This window comes from Tyto alba, unplaced genomic scaffold, assembly GCF_018691265.1.
Source record: "Tyto alba isolate M040663 unplaced genomic scaffold, T.alba_DEE_v4.0 Super-Scaffold_22, whole genome shotgun sequence".
In the NCBI taxonomy this organism is placed as follows: Eukaryota; Metazoa; Chordata; class Aves; order Strigiformes; family Tytonidae; genus Tyto; species Tyto alba.
The window spans coordinates 7,862,201-7,879,470 of NW_024881296.1; the positions used below are offsets into that span (position 1 = coordinate 7,862,201).

At 43.4% G+C, this 17,270-nt stretch overlaps 1 protein-coding gene across 4 annotated transcripts in view; it reads left to right on the forward strand.

Moving 5' to 3' along the window:
* Positions 1–17,270, forward strand: part of SLC35F3 (solute carrier family 35 member F3) — a 178,774-nt gene that overhangs the window by 130,349 nt on the left and 31,155 nt on the right. The gene's annotated exons all lie outside the window — the stretch shown is intronic.

Sequence of the window (17,270 nt, forward strand, 5' to 3'; positions counted from 1 at the left end):
ATGCTCTATCTCAGATGACTAGGCTTAAGATTATAAACACCAATATTTTGCTGCTTAGCCACTGTTACAGTTTCTTCATCTTCTGAGTCATTTGGGGACTGCAGATAAAAGAATTTCACTGTTTACTGCAGGTCCTAGTGCAGTATCCAGAAGTTTTAAAGACACTTTTGTAAGATGCCGTGTTTCCTGCACTTCAGTCTTCAATTTGTATTTGTTGTTTACTCCACAGCAAACATGGTTGCTTCATAGATGAGAGGAATATGGACGTTAGAGAAAGCAACAATTTATTCTAAAAGCATTAACAAATGCTAGCCCAAAACAACTACCTTTTAATTTATTTGGTATTTTGGTATTAAGTGTTTTTCTTTTTAGCTGCTCTCAGATAATGTTTTAAATACTGCTGAATTCTGGGGTGAGTGGTTGTGGTTTACCAGATCCCTGGGGTTAAAACCAGAGCATTATACTCTTTGTTGCTGTAGTTAATTGATATGGTTGGTAGTTTTATGTCTTCCATTTAAATAAATTATGGCAGAATTGAAGAGCAGGTGCAAGCCCTGCAGTCTTTTTGGTATGCAGGGGGACATCATTACAACTAAGTTTGCAGCAGACTTAGTAAAGAATGTGCATTTGTGTGTCTGACCAGCAGACTAAACAGGGTTAGTTTACAGAGTTTTTTCTTGGTGTCAGGATAGACTTGGGCATTTGGAGATAGGGCTTTGGTTCCTAGCTTCGCTGCAGATTTGTTTTGTGGTTTTGAGCAAGTCACTACAGACCTCTGATTTCCTTGTATTCTCTGTTCATTTGGATGAGACAGTCCTTTGGGGAGGAGGGAGGACTGTCCCTTAACATGTGTTTACACACAGCATATCTACTATCTAAACTGACACCGTTCAGTGGTGCTGCACTAAGAATTACTGTGAAAAGAACTCTGTTCATCTGCTTGCTTCATTACAGATGAGTTGCCACATGCATGTACATCAGAAAACCCGACCACTGCATTCCAGTATGCCCTTTTAATTATTCCCCCTTTTTGCATATTATATGTATATGCATATACAGAGCAAAAGACATATACAGAGACTTTGCAGCTCTATATGAGGCATTACCATCTTCAGGAAGCTTGCACTCCAGGCATAGTTGTACATGCTAGGGAGGCATTTCATGAACTTCTGAATAGTTAGACTAAGACAATTCTGACCTGGAACTAACAAGAAACTTACATAATCACTTTCTGCTTCTTTTATTCTTCACCTTCATCTAGATTTTATACATTATCTGAGCTCTTTGGCAGGAATTTGCAAGAGAAATGAAGAAGTGGTAGTGGGAGAAGGTGGAAATATGACATCTAAGTCACCTTAGCCATGAGGTAGTAAAGGAAGGGATTCTCAGATCTTGCCTACACAGGTTGCTAAAATTCACAGGCACCTACTGGTTTTTTGGCAGCAAAGCTCCCCAAGGACACCTGCGCAGCCGCCGCCCCCTCAGCAAGGCCGGGCAGCTCAGCCTCCCCTCCCGGCGGCGGCACAGGCAGCACCCTCACACCACCCCTTCCTCCGCGGGTGGCTTTGCGGGGCTGAGCCAGCAGGCCTGCTTTGGGGTACCTCGCTCTGCAGCTAAAGAGTGTGTAAAGAACAGCAACTCTTAGGAAAAATACACAGAAGAGGGATCATAAAATGTAGTAACAGGGAATAGGTGTACAGGCCCTCCTACACAGATTATATGGTTTATTATGGTTTTAAATTCCTGTTGTATTGTACCAGGATGTATATATAGTATGCTGTAAATACATGAATTTGTATGTTTTGTAGTCTCACAGAAGAACATACCTGCCATGAACACAAACCAGTTTAAAACTGCACAGATTTTTTATTCCCATTTTATAGTACATACTTGACAAGGGCATGTAGTATTAGGACAAGGGGTAGTGGCTTCAAACTGAGAGAGGGTAGATTTAGATTATATGTAAGGAAGAAATTCTTCCCTGTGAGGGTGGTGAGGCCCTGGCACAGGGTGCCCAGAGCAGCTGTGGCTGCCCCCTCCCTGGAAGGGTTCAAGGCCAGGGTGGACGGGGCTTTGAGCAGCCTAGTCTGGTGGAAGGTGTCCCTGCCTGTGGCAGAGGGGTTGGAACTAGGTGATCTTTAAGGTCCCTTCCAACCCAAACCATTCTCTGATTCTATGATATAATTGTAATACATTTGCTACCAAAATTTTATAGTAGCACATTAAATTTAAGAGCAGGCTTATTCAGTTTCTTTCAAAGATTTTGAGTTTTAGCTCATAATGTTAAATACTATGGATTTCTGACGAACCCATTTTGCATGGTAAGGAACTTTCTATTTACACTGAAGTGGACTATCAGTTGTATCCACATCATGGGGAGAGAGTTGCTCTTCAAAGCAAACTGAAGCTTATGCAGTCACGTCCAAACTGCTCTAGGCTCCCTGTGCAGCAACATCAAATGCCAGAGTTGTGCCCAAGTGTTGACTGCTAGAGGGAGAACTTGTCCCACGCTCGCAACCAAGGGTGCCACTTGCCCTTGGCACAGGACTGCGTGCATGGGGAGTGACGCAGAGAGCTCTGGCAGGCCACAGAAGAGCACACCAGGGTCAGCGCCGCTCCCTTACTTCTTGTGCAAGTGCTTACTAGCTTAAAATAAAATTACAGTAACTAAATTATAATTCATTTCAGCCATTGTCCGGTCCAGAAACAACACATGTAATGATTTATGCACCTAATGGATCATTTAAGAGTACTTCATTTTGGCTTCATACTTTTTGCTTCCAAACTGCTTTATAAAATGACACATTTAATCTGAGGAGCTACCCTCTGTCATACCTACATTATTAATTTATGAGGTAACATAAATTAAAAGCACTAGAGTTTAAAGCTCCCTGGCTACATGAAAGATTAAATTAAAATCTCTGTAAGATACTGCTTATCTTTGTGTATCTCAAGGCAGGACAAAACACACCTTTTATAAAGATTCACTCTGTGTATGTCACTGGCAGAATAATGGAGGGTTGTGTTCATATTTTGGGAGGAGAATACCTCAGGAAGCTTGTTTATTGTGATGGTATGGTATTATCTAATGATTTTTTGAGAAGGAAAGGACAGGACTTTCCAGAATGGTTTCCATGATTATTTATTTATTTATTTGTCATTTAGATCTTGATTTTTATTTCATAAAGCATTAAGGCTAAAGAAAACACCAGAAGCCAAAACTAAATCTCTTGTACAACCTTGAATGTACCTGATGTGTTGGGTGAATGAGTCATCGCATGTACCTGCACTGATCTGCAACCAGGTTTTAACATGTTTTAACATGTTCTTTTTCATTGAATCAGAGTTTTACCTCTAAACTTCCCCCGAATTAGCTGCAACTGTTCTTTCAGAATTTTAATATTTTTCTTTGAAAAGAAAGAAAAAAGTTATGGGTAACACCAAAGTAATTTATTTGAAATTGAACCAAAATACTGGGACAACAAGGGTAGAGGACTAATGTAGTAAATCTCACTTACTCTGATTTACCAACATACTAACTTCACAAGAGTCGCTTTTTATTTACATGCAGATGGGCTCAGAATCAAGACTTAGCTCTTCAGTGGCCATAGATTATCAGTACCATAGCTTCATATGATATGCAGGAGAATGTGGGCCAGTTTCTCAATGTGTTTCACATCTGTTTCTGCTAACATGGAGGAGACAAGGCACTAGCCTGGTATCCCCAGTAATTCCACGAGTTGGGTCCGTTAGTTTGATCCTGACTCATACAGAAGTGCAGCTCACTGCAGCACGGGCACTGCCCTCCTCTTCTGCAGCAGGCAGAGAACGTGACCACACAGCACTGGCAACCAGCTGCCTGGCCACGATGGAACTCTAAGGGGGAGGAAGGCCAGAGCCTGATTTGGTGTGACTGGATGCTTTTTTACTATTGATTTTCAGCATTTCCTATTCATGAGCGCCTCTCTTACCCAGCAGCATTAAAATGTTGCAGTGTGGCCGACTTTTGGCATCCTACTGATTTATATTACTACTCCGGTGGGAGCTTCACCACCAGAGCAGACAGCATTAACAGAGTCATAAATAAGCTACGAAGGCATCAAGACATGATGACTGCAAGTGTTTTTAGCAAATGTCACCCAGTGAAGCATGTTTTCTTTCAAAAAACTTCAGTTTATAAACTGTTCGTCTAATTCAGTACATTAGCCTTAAAATAATACCTATTTACTTTGTGTTCCTCAAAATAAAATCACTTTACAATTCAAGTCCCCATTAGCTTGTTGGGAAGACAAAACTAAACAACAAAAACAATGACCAAAGGACAAAAATAACCCTTGAAATTAAGAGGTATAGCATCTGATTCCTACCCAAGTTAGACAGATGAAAGCAAGGAGTAACTCCAGATTAAATCACTTTGATCTCTATAGCAGTCTGCCAGGACTTTGTGCTTGGTATTGAAGCAATTAATTCAAGAAAGATGTGGACATTGTGCAAGAGGTTTATCATACTCCTGGTTATCTGTATCTCTCTTGCAGGTGTCTGAACTGTTGTTGGTGGTGTGCTATTGATGGGCCACTGTATCACTTGGGCTGTTTTCACTGAATCGGCACTTTTCTTCCAGGGATTCTAGCTGAAGACAAGACCAAATTGTACTATTAGCAAGTAGCAGTAGTCGTGAAGCCCTCTGCCAGAACAGTGTGGTGTTTGTAGTAGGGGCGGTGCTGGTGGGCATCTGTCTGATGTCCAACCTGCTGTGCATACAGCATTGAGCTCAGTCACGGAGCATTCATTTGGGCTTCACCCAGCTGAAGCCCAATCCACAGAGCTCAGGGTGATGCTGCTGTTAACTTCTGTTTCTCAAAGTTAAGTAATTACCTCTTCCTGATGAAACCTGTGGTAGCTCCTGTCTCTTTCCTTTTGAAAAGGGAAGTGTGCCCATATGGGATGTGGGATAAGGGTGCATCACCCCGTGAGAGTTCTGGAGGTGGCTCCTTGCTGCTGACTTGACATGATAGAGTTACGCTGCATTATTGCCAGATGATCACGTATGTTGTCATTTCATCTGCTTCCTTGGGGAAACTTGCTTTCTTAGGTGATTAAAGATTAATGTAATGGTTCCTTGCCCTTTGTGGCTCCTGAAACAAAAATTTCTCAGCCAGCTGCCAAAAATATGCTCTACAGGCTGCCTGTTCTTGAGAAAATAGGTAGTCCTCCAGCTCCAGAATTTTTCTAGAGTAGCCTTCTGTTCACATAAGTCTTCTCTACACACTGAAAATAGTACCAGGGGTTAGACTAGCAAGGAAATTTGCCACAGCTAGCTCCTCAGTGCCACACTTCATATTCCAGCACTGCTGGATTGGAGCTGAATGCCTGGTTTCTTCCCAAAATGCACAGGGAGAGCAAACACCTACAGAGGAGACACAAACATGAGGCATGTAAGGTAAACAGCAGAAAAGGCTGAGGAGAAAGTCTGTTGGCCAAACTAGCTGTTAGTGGGAGCCCTCCACCATCCCAGAGTTAGGTGCCTAGCTAGACTTGAGGTGGCACTCCTCTTGATGTCGTGCATTGAAAAGCTTAAAAAACTGTTCCCAGACCCCTGTTCAAGGCGGTAGTTTTTCTGTTCCTCAAATACATGGGATGGAAGCTGGGTACCTACATTGGACTCATGATGTGAGTGGCTGTCAGAATGCCCCAAAATTAATGCTTAAGTCCTAACTTCTCTGGAGGTAGCTTTCACAACGCGAAGCCTGCATGGTGGTCTTGGGAACGTAAGGTGGCATTTATATGCTGATCTCTCTTTCTAAACCTACCCCAGTTTTTACATTTCCTGGAAACACCTTTAAGGGAGTTTCTTTAAAATTCTATTTGACTAGTTTGCTAATTCCCTCTATTCAGGTATCTAACACTGCCTTTGAGAGCTTGTGTCTCAGCTTCTGTGAGAAAATGGTCATGTGTCCTTCTTTAGGAAACCTTTCCCTTCTAATTTAGCCTCCTAGTTTATACTTGGAGATTATATTTGTATTTCAGACCATGATGTTCTGAAAAGAGTTTAACATTCACGCCCTGTAAAAAGCTTTCCCTTAATCTGAAGATCCTTCATCTGCTGAGGATCACCTCTTCTGGACTTTTGGACCTTTGTGGAATGCTAATCGAGAATAAAAATTGGGTACTGCTTGATCAGGAGAAATACATGTTCTTTAATCTTGAGCCTGGTTTGCACAATCATTCCAAGGATGATTGAATTAAGTAGTGTCCTGTAATTTTGTCTTGTTCCATTACTCTTGTCTTCTCTGCTGTGGCTTGAACAGATGCTCTAAAATAATTACATTATATGCCTCCTATGAGGTAACAGCGCTTGAGGCAAGGGCTAGAAAGAGAAGTAATTGTTCTTGTTACCTACAGACAGGACATGTGCTATGAAACAATGTGTTTATGTAATGGCTTTTGCCTGGGAAAAAATGTCATGTCTTGCAGCGTTGAACGATCTCTGGTCAGTAGTTAAACTGCATTTCATTAACTGGCTCTTCCTCTAGTTAGTAAAGCAAGCTGCCAAGCTTCCACACTGCTAGGGCTTTTCTCAGGAGACCTCAAGAGCAAATCCACCTATACTGATCTTACCCATGCTGATCCCACTATACTGACTGAGGCTGTGGAGCCAAAGCAAGCCAGGCAGAGGGGACCTCAGGGGTCACCTCCTTCGTTCCTGGCTTCCAGTCACAACCTGCATGAACAAATAGAAAAATAAGTGCATTTTATGGCTGGCAAAGGGAAAAAGGACTGGGGAAAGAGTGTGTGATCATGCTTACTGTGTGGGAGAAGAAGCGAAAAACTGAGGTGAGCATGGATATGCTGTTTTTCCAATCATCGTAACATGGAAGAAGACAGAATTCACAGCTGGTCTTTTTGCAGAAAGTGTTTTACCTTGGTTGTGATATCAAGTACCTTGACACTGTGCACAAACTCATTGAATGGGTACTATCATAGACAGGTTGTTTGCAACAGCAACAAAAACAACAGCAAAACTTAGGAAGGAGTGATAAGGAATTCTGTATTTTTTTCAGCCTAGATCTGTGTCAAAATATCTTGAAGCCAGCTACCTTTAAAGCTGCTTTAAAAACGGAAAGTGCCCGTATGGCAACAGACTTCGTAGCTATAATTAACAGCTCTCAATAAAGACGGATGATACAGTGAGAAGTGTTGGAGGCTGGCAGTACTACAGAAGTGGAAAAAACCTTTTTGTCCAGCTGCCTAGTGGTTATGGACCATGGCCAGATTTCCCAGGATTATCTGTGTTTGTATGAAAAGCCAGCCTCCTATAAATACACAAGAACCTGGCTAAAGAATCCTGTTCAGCCCAGGTCTGCAGGAGCTGGCCACTTTTGCTTGGTAGTGAAAGCTGTTGCAGGTAGAAAGGGAGAAATAGCTAAAGGTGGAGGTTGGCAGCAGCATAGGTATATGAATAAGGCATCAGAAATTGATAAACCTTGTTGAACAGCTACATAATGTTGTCTGTGAACAACCATAGATTTTTTGGAGGGAAACAATGGTAAGATATGAGGTGATGGGCAGACAGGTTCATATATGTACTTGCAGACCCACGTACAACCTGTTCTGTGTTTTCCAGTGTTAAAATACCGTTCTAAATGGTAGCTTCCCACCAGAGAGTCTGATCCAAAGTGGAGAAGACAAAACAAAATCTTTTTTTGTTACCTAATTTGCCTGCTTTGTCTGGCAATTCTCTTCAGCATAGCTGTGAAAAAGAAACAACTCTCCTATTGGTCTGTTTGTCAGTCCTTGGGTTTAAAGGAAAGAACCTCATTTACTTTATGGCCTTACAGTCATTGCCATGTCATCTGGATCTCTTGTATTCAGGAAGTCTACATAACCAAGTCCACTGTGGCCACCTCATCTGTTCCCTGTATCTCCAGCTGAGCGCTTCCCCATGTGGAGCTGGTTTCATTTCCACATGGTTTGCTAATTTATAAATTGCATTCCTTCTCTTTGGGCCTGGGGGATTGTTTACTTGTTTGCTTAAGGTGCTTATTTCTGAGTGTGTAGAGACTGCTGCATGTTTCCTTCATGTCTTTGAAGGCTTTCCTCCGCCTCAGTGAAACGTTCAGGCTCCCACAGGGAGTCTTAAGTGAAGGATGGCATCCCCCATCTCTTCAGCAGACTCAAATGTTAAACCCCAGGGATCTCAAGTCATCGTGAATGTCCCTTCAGTGACGGAGCAGTATTAACCTTCACATAGTACATTGCTAACACGGGGTGCCCTTGGATGGTATGAGCCCAGATCCATTTGCTACAGGAGGATTCTGTTCCTCTCTGTCATCTGGCATTTGCCCTTGCATCTAAAAAATGGGCTTTTTCACCAGAATACTGTGGGGTTTTTTCCTCAATTCTCTTCACTGTATCTATTGTAGAGGCCAGCCAGGCCAACTGAAAATTGTATCCTGCTTTTTCTGCACTGAAACTACAGCTTTCTTCACTGGTCTGGCTTATTATGCTTTCAGCTGGAGTACATACAGATTTCTAAGTACAGTAAGATAATTCATCAGCTATGAAAAGGTCTCTTATCAAATAGCACACTAGAAAATAGCGAGAATTGCACCTCTACTTTCAGTACCTCTTAATAGTACCTAGAATAAAAATGAAGCTACAGCTCTGTAGTGCTGACTGATATTTTCACCGTCTAACAAATGATGCTGCTGTTAGACCATCTCACCGTGATATCCTGAACATCAGGTCATAGAAGCACGGAGTAATTCTGGATGATGGGGACCTGGGGAGGGAGGTCTCTAGTCCAACTTGCTCAGCACAGAGCCACATCATATATACTTTTTTATTTTGTTAATGGTTAGGGATCTGCAGAAACGGAATGAGACATAACTATTATTATTTTAATTTATGTGTACCTTATTGCATCTTTTAATGTGCTGTCTCTAGGTATCCCAAAATTGCATATACCAGAAAGCGTTGGCATGAATGGTACCCAATCTGCTGCTGTTTGCCCTGTTGCCAGAGCCACCTTAAATATTTGTCTGTTCTTAGGCAAGAACACGTGTTTTCAAACTCTGAGCATTTATTTTTTATTAACCTTGAAATTAAAAAAAAAAAAATATTAACCCACTAGAAAATGTTTTTGCTTAACTTACTTTTAATTATCAAACAAATTTTTCCACTGCATTTCATGAAGTTCTTTATATTAAATGTGATGGGTCCAGTCAGAACTTGACCCTAGCTGGCACAGAGAAGGGTCTGTGTCAGTGAATATTACAAATTCTAATTCACACTATTTAGGTTTGTTTCGTCTTTTCTTTTTTCAAAGAACTCAGGCTTTGACCAGCTGGAAATTCACCATACTCCCCCACATTGTTTTTTAAAAAGCGTCTTTTTATTCCAGAGAACTGAAGTAGAAAAACTTCATGTTGAAAAATAGTATTCCATAAGAAGATACAGTGACATACAGCCAAATGATCAGCTGCCTTCCATTAGTGTACCTGCAGACCTGCCCTTGCTCATGAAATTTTTAGCAATTAAAGCCAACCCTCTGAAAGTCTTACAGCATTTAACGAAGAGCTCTATCGATTTCATAGAGTTTTCAAACAACTTAAACAACTGTGCTCTTCTGTAGTTCCAGGTAACTCATATAATGCCGTTACTTTCTGCCTGGCCAAGTTCCACATGGCTTTTTTAGTAGAACTGAACTCTTGATCATGTAAAAAGGATGACTATAGGGAGATATGATAAAGGTCAGATAAATTGTGTATGGGTTGGAGAAGGTGAGGAAAGAGCTAGGTGGCATCAAACAGAACGAGTGAGGTGTTTGAAACAAGGGAGGTGGTTTCTATCAGTGTGCAACTGAGCTGCCAGGAGTCTGAAAAATAAGAAGAGCCCAAAAGAGTGGTTAGTGCATGCTTGGGAATCAGAGATGGTGGGCCAAATGTGGCATGGTGTGCGAGCAGATTGCGGGAGCTCTGCTGAAACGTAACACTCACATGAATGATAGTTCTTGGAGCTATTCTGTGAGCTAAGCTAAATCAGGAAATCCTCTATCATTTCAGTGGAAGTGTGCTCACCACAGTATTGCTCATGTGTTGTGTCCTGTGGCTGGTTGCAGGTTCTTAGCATGGGATATTCCAGGGCTTGGTTGTGCTCAGCAGCCATCCAAGTTGTAGGGGTCCAGACAAGTCTCTTGGAAGCTTTTAGGGAAGATTTAATTATAACAGCAATGGTTATTTCATGTGTTAACAGATTTGTTTCTTAACAAGAATGAATGTACAAATAAAATTTACCAAACTGCTTCTGATGTTTTCTTGGGATCTTTTCAAAAGCTAGCAGTGAATTGGCTTCATTTCTAGGTAAATGGGAGACATAGCAAAGACATTCATCTTCAAAATCATACCAGTTACATGTATAGTTAATTGTGGGCCTTCCTTTTGGTTGGCAAGTTGCAAAATGTTGTCCGCTACTTTGTATTTCTTGAACTTTGTTTTGTTTTAAGGAATCAAAACAAAACAAAAAACAGCTGGCTTCCTGGATATGTTTGCTGCAAGAAACCAGAGACAAGTGGTTTCGAGAAACTGGAGACAAGTTTGTTTCCTCCACAGCAATTGTGCTAAAAACAAACTGTTCTCTTTGTCAGTGTGGCTTCAGACACTTTCCACTATTGTGCTGCTGGTATCTGGAGTCTCATTACCTAAAAAGCCATTGTCTATCGCAGAGCAGTAAATAACCACAGCTTTTAGGCACATGTAGAAACATCTCATTAGGGAAATTTTAGAGAGAGATGACAAATAATGTCTTCGTATCAGTCTAATGTCATGATCCGAATGTGCAATGGCAAATCATCCTTCCTCAAGTAACTCAGCTACTGAAGGCTACAGACGGGTTTGCCTTCAGCTGGAAGCTTGGTGTTTGCATGCCTTTGGGCTAACAGCCATGACCACGCGCTCCTCCACATGAAGCGTGCTGATGGCACCTACTAGATGTTGTGCAGCTGACAGGAAAAAGATGCAATAGTTGATTAATTTTGTCATTCTGTTTAATTCAGACATTTTCAAAAGGAATGGCACTGGAAGCTTTGTAGTACTGAAGGTGCATAATAATTGCATCAAAATTGCCCATCTGCAGCTAAAGTGAGATAATTGCCTAGGCGTATTCGCGTTTGCAGAAAAGATTTTGAATAATAAATGTTTATAAAGCCCTTCTGTCATCATGTTATCCAGTCCTCACCCCATGAGCCAAACTCTCAATTCATTTACACTCTTTTCAAACCAAAAATATCTCATATTGGCGCAGCTCTGGTGTCAGTGAAGATGAGAATCTGGACTAGTGTAAGTCACCTGAAATTGGCTCCCAGCTCCCCAGCAACATTTATGAACCAAATTGAAAGGCAGTAATTAGCAAACCCTGCCGATTCCTTACTAGTGTTATTTTCTGTATCTTTAATAGTAAATTTGACTTAATTACTGGAGTTTAGGGGTACCAGTACTGATTTTCAGTGATGCTGAATGTCACTCCTTCCTGAGAGACAGGCTTGTCACAGAGTCAGATCCACAAAAAGGCTGAGACACATGCTCCATCCTGCAAACAGGCACAAGCATCTACATGTGGTTTCCAGCAGATGCTTCTCCCTCCTCAGGAGCCTCTCCTCCCTCTCGGAGGTAAAACCCGAGCGGGTCCATCCTCACAAACACAGACACGCCGAGGATAGTGTGGCACTGGCAGCAGCGAGAGGCAAGCCCATCTTAATTAGGTTTATCATGGCTGATTTAACCTGCTTCTGCAGATAAGCTCGTTAGCATGGGCTCAGCTCACCCGAGGCTTTGAACACAATCCCTCCATGCTTGACAGAATGCAGGCAACTGGAAGACGTGTCCCAGTTTAAGTGCATGATTACCTGGTCAGTCTCTCCTCCACAGGGACACGGTTTGTAGCCGCTCCCACGTTCTGGTGCGCTCCCTTTTCCTGGCAATTAAAGATGCAAACAGCTCTGACCAGACAAGATTTGTTGATGCACCTTTGTTATCTTATGCTTCTCCGAGAATGAATTAATTGATTTTTCCATTAGACTTGATACAAATCATGCTGATGTCCCTATCATCCTCAGTATGCCTGGCTGATTCCTGATAGCTGCCTTACAGCATTCGCAACACGCTTGTCCCTCTCTCATGCTCTCATGCAGCAGCTAGAGCTGCTTGTTCTAGCCCACCACTGCTGAATGAACGAGCATGGCTGATTTACAATGGGATGGAAAACATTTCCAGCAAGATGACAGGATCACCTGCTTTCTAACACTGCGTGCCACTGGTCTTTCTGCACGAAAGGAGGAGCTGCCCTTCCTGCATTGGGATCCCTTCAGCAAAAGAGCCGCCTACCTCCCCTGCAGTCAGCTCGCCCTGCAGCTCTTCAGCTCATAAATCCTTTGTGCTGTACTGAGATTTCAGCAGGCTGTATCTCTTGGGTAGCCCCAGCATGGGCACGGAAAAGCTGCCTAGCTCTCCAGCACTGGGAAAGTAGCCAGCAACCCTAGGAGGTGACTAAGCCGGTGTCCCCTGCCACCTGGAGCCCTGTGCACCTCGGAGGTGCTGTCCAGACCTGCATCGGTGAGGTTCTTCACATCCCTTCACTGCGCTAACAGTGCTCTGCCAGAGGAGCGGCACTCTTGCTGCTAGGGATCCAGAAGAAAGTAGGGTAGCAAAACAGGCATCGCCCTTGCCAAGTTTCTGAACGGATAGTTTCACCTTAGAGGCTGAAACCACATTGCTGCTTTTGTCACTCTTGCTAGGGAGCAATCTGAAAAGAAACTCAGATGCAACACTAAAATTAGTAACAATATGAACTACTGTTCAGTACATTTTTTTCTCTCTCAAGGGCTTAAGCTTATTGAGTAACTTCTCTCTCTCTCTCTGTTTCATCACAAAGAATTAAGTTTTGAGAAAGGGCTGAGCCTGACCACTGAAGCTCTTTATTCTATTTGTGTAGGTGCGGCATTGACAGAGACAAATTTAACACAGTTTACCCAGTGCACAGTTACAGTAAAATGAGCCAGATTTTGCATTGTGTACAGTGTGGGGGGGTGGGGGATGGGTGGGGGTATTGCAGGGCACTGTGACTGAATTATTCTGTCACTGAGACTCAGTGAGGTATCAGGATATTTTGGGTAGCATTTCTGAGGTCCTACTGCTGGACTCTCTATTCTTACTGAAGACTGCGGTGAAACTGTAATGACTCACTTGGAAGGAGTGGTGAACCAGTAGTGAAAGAAGCTGGAAATATCTCCCTGTGGTTGTGTACGTATGTATATTTGTGTATGTGTGTAAATATTCACCATTTGAATAGACCAGCTGAGCCCCTTTACCCTGCAAGAGCAGGGATATCCCGGGGGGATAGCAGGTTATTTACTTTTGACAGTCTTCATACAGTGCCCTGCAGATCAGGAGCTTTCCTGTAAAATGCAAACTGTTGAAAAAGAAAGGAAAATGAAGTCACAGATGATGTGCTTTCTAGGTCTAGGATACATAGGGGGTCGTGCCTTTGACTGGGGTGGAAAAATCCCCTTGCACTACGTGTATCTTTCCCTGTGGGTCTCCATCTCGGGGATGAGGCCCCAGGTTGTTTGCTGAGGGGGCTGACCCCTGCCTTCTTGCAGCAGGAAGGCTGCTTGTTCTCAAACATCTGTCTGCGAGTGCTGCCCGGTGCTGCTCCGAAAACCCCTTCCGCGCCCCAGCAAACAGAGCTGGAGCCCCAGGAGGAGGGGACAAGGCACCCCCAGCACTTGCCTGCCCACAAGCATGGTGATGCCTGCAGCACAGGGTGGCTTGTCACCAGCCCCCCACCGCCACCCCGGGCTGCCCTCACCCCTGGCAGAGCCCTGGCTGGGGGGGGGGGGGGGGGGGGGGTGTCGGGCTGTGGGACGAGCTCTCACCTCCTTTTACACCACTTTCCATCCCACCCATGTTCAGTATAAAATGAATGCCTTTGACAGCCCTCTTCATTCGCTGTACACCTAACAATTTTTAAAAATCCTTAGTTTTGGGACATGCTCCTTCCTTCACAGCCATACGCAGATACTGTCCCCACCTCCAAAACTCCCCCTCAGCAAGGATTTTTGAACTCTCTCCTGGCCTAGAATCCCACCATGGCTGATGCCCGGTGCCAGAGATGCCATGCTTAACCTTCCTACCTCTATTTTAAAATCCAAATTTCATCACCCACAATTGCTTCTGAAATCAGTGGGTGGTGACAGTCTTCAGCCTACTGGAAAAGTCAGTGCATTAGGTACCTGAATATGAATTTATGTTTTTAATTTGGTATGATCCTCCTAGGATTTCAGTGTGACAGTGGAGAAATCCAGTACTTCCTTGCAGCTTGCTCGTTTGTGCTGTCTATGGATTATTTGTCAAATTTCTTTTTATATTATCTTTATGAGAAATTTAATTATTCTTATCAACACCAGATCATTTGTCTCTGTTTACTTTCTAGGATGATTTATGTATACATTAAATATGATTGTGAGTCATTTCCTAACACATGTAAGCCTCAATTTTCAAAGATTTATGGAGATGCACTAAGTTTTAATAACAGCCTCACATGAAACACAGTTACCCCATTCTGGCAGTGAACATGAGTAAACATAGATATGGGGAGTTAGTAAAAAAATAGTTTATTTGTTACTTCACAAATTATAATTAGGGAAAACTCTCTTTTAAGAGTGCACTGACCATGTACCCTAAACTTGGTATATTTATTCTTGTTACATGTGCTACTGATCTTGAAGCTAAAAGGTTAAATATATTTTTCTTGAACGAGCATAGCAATGCAATAAAATTCACATCAAAGCCAAAGAGCAAGAATTATTAGGTGGGGTTTTTTTTTCCACTATGTATCTTCAAGGTATTATTCCATGTTTTCCTGGTGGGCAGCTGACATTGTTTGCTCCCTTCTCCCGTATAGTCTTGAAGCTGCCTGCTCAGCCTCTCTCACATGCTGGGAGTATTTTGGTTTATGGCTCAGCCCACCTACCAACTATTTCAGCTACTGAGATGCAGTGAGCTAATTAATGCATCCATCATCTCTACACATTCTTCATATGCCATGAGCAATAAGGAGACTTAGCCTTAATCTTCTTCTTCATCTTATTCTTTCTCCCAGGCTCAGCACTGGCTTAACTCAAGTCCATGAACATTTTCCTTGCTGAACTGTCCATTCATGTATTTTTGTTCTCTATTTATTGACTTCTAATTTCCTTCCTCTCCTAGTATGCATGCTAGATTAAATCTCCATTACCTAAGCCTGTGTCTCCTTTGCCTAGCTCACACAGCCATGTAAGGATCATTATTGCTTAATATTTGTATGAAATCGGCATCCAGCAAATCGTGATCTGCACCAGCAGCTTGTGCTAGGTGCTTTTCCAACAGGGAAACAAACACAGTGCCTGTGCCACAGAGCCTGTAGTCAAGGTTGAGCCACATATCTGCTAAAATGTATTTTTCATTTAACTGGTGATTGCTGACTCCTGCAGCTGCTGTTCAGCACCCTGTGGAGGAGGGCTGTGGGACCACAGTACCTGCAGAGGGAAGGTTGGACAGAAGGATGAGGAGGACATCAGGGGATGCTTTTCTGACCCCTGCATGGACCTTACCATGAACCTAAGTACCACAGCATGTGATGCAGTAGCAAAACCTGGCGGATGAACAGGAAGGGTAATAATTACAGAAGTCCTTATAGATGAGGATAAACCCAGGATTTTCAAAAGGCCTGATTCCTCTCTTCTGTCTGAGATCTGCTTTCTGCCAATAGAACACCTCAATCTCACCCTGTTCATGTCAGAATATGATGTGAGATGTCCAGATCCTGTTAATGACAGTGAAGGAGGAAGCCCTATGTGAGAAGCAATTAAATGACAAGTCTCACTGTGAAGCTCCCCTGGAAAGCTTGCAGCACTGACCCCAGCATGGCTGGGCTGGCTTAACCAAAAGATGTTTCATAGAATCATAGAGTGGTTTGGGTTGGAAGGGACCTTAAAGATCACCTAGTTCCAAGCCCCGTGCCGTGGGAAGGGGCACCTTCTACTAGACCAAGTTGCTCAAAGCCCAGCCTGGCCTTGAGCACTTCCAGGGAGGGGGCAGCCACAGCTTCTCTGAGAAACCTGTTCCAGTGCCCCACCACCCACACAGTGAAGAATTTCTTCCTTATATCTAATCTAAATCTACCCTCTTTCAGTTGAGAACAGTCTCTTAGCTTGTCTTCATAGGGGAGGTGCTCCAGCCCTCTGATCATCTTCGTGGGTCTCCTCAGGACTTGCTCCAACAGCTCCATGACCTTCTTATGTTGGGGGCCCCAGAGCTGAACGCAGTACTCCAGGTGGCATCTCACAACAGTGAAGTAGAAGGGGAGAATCCCCTCCCTCAACCTGCTGGTCACGCTTCTCTTGCTGCAGCCCAGGATACAGTTGGCTTTCTGGGCTGGGCATGCACATTGCCAGGTCATGTTGATCTTCTCATCAGCTAACACCCCCAAGTCCTTCTCCACAGGGCTGCTCTCAATCCACTCATCCTCCAGCCTGTATTTGTGCTTGGGATTGCCCCGACCCATGTGCAGGACCTTGCACTTGGCCTTGTTGAACTTCATGAGGTTTTCATGGACCCACCTCTCCAGCCTGCCCAGGTCCCTCTGGACGGCATCCCTGCCCTCCAGTGTGTCGGCCACACCACACAGCTCAGTGTTGTCAGTGAACTGGCTGAGGGTGCATTCAATCCCACTGTCCATGTCACCAAAAAAGATGTTAAACAGCTCCAGTTCCAGTACAGACCCCTGAGGAGCGCCACTTGTCAGCGCTCTCCATTTGAACACCAAGCCATTGACCACAACTCTTTGAGTGTGACCATCCAGCCAATTTCTTATCCACTGAGTGGGCCATCTGTCAAATCCATGTCTCCAATTCAGAGACAAGGACATCGTGCAGGACGGTGTCAGCTAGATGATGTCCATGTAGATGACATCAGTTGCTCTTCTCTTATCCATCAGTGATCTAACCCCATTGTAAAAGGCTCCCAGATTTGTCAGGCAGTTTATGAAATCCAATGTCGAAAGAAATCTAAGAGTCTTAGAAATATGGAAACCTGCTTTTCCAGATAACACCAACAAGTTATCTGGTTAAATTAGTCTGTGTCTGAACTTAAACTGAGGTAAGTGCTTACAGAATATGTAGGCTGTGATACATCCCCAGCAGTAATTCTGTTACATTTTTCAACACCCCTGCTATG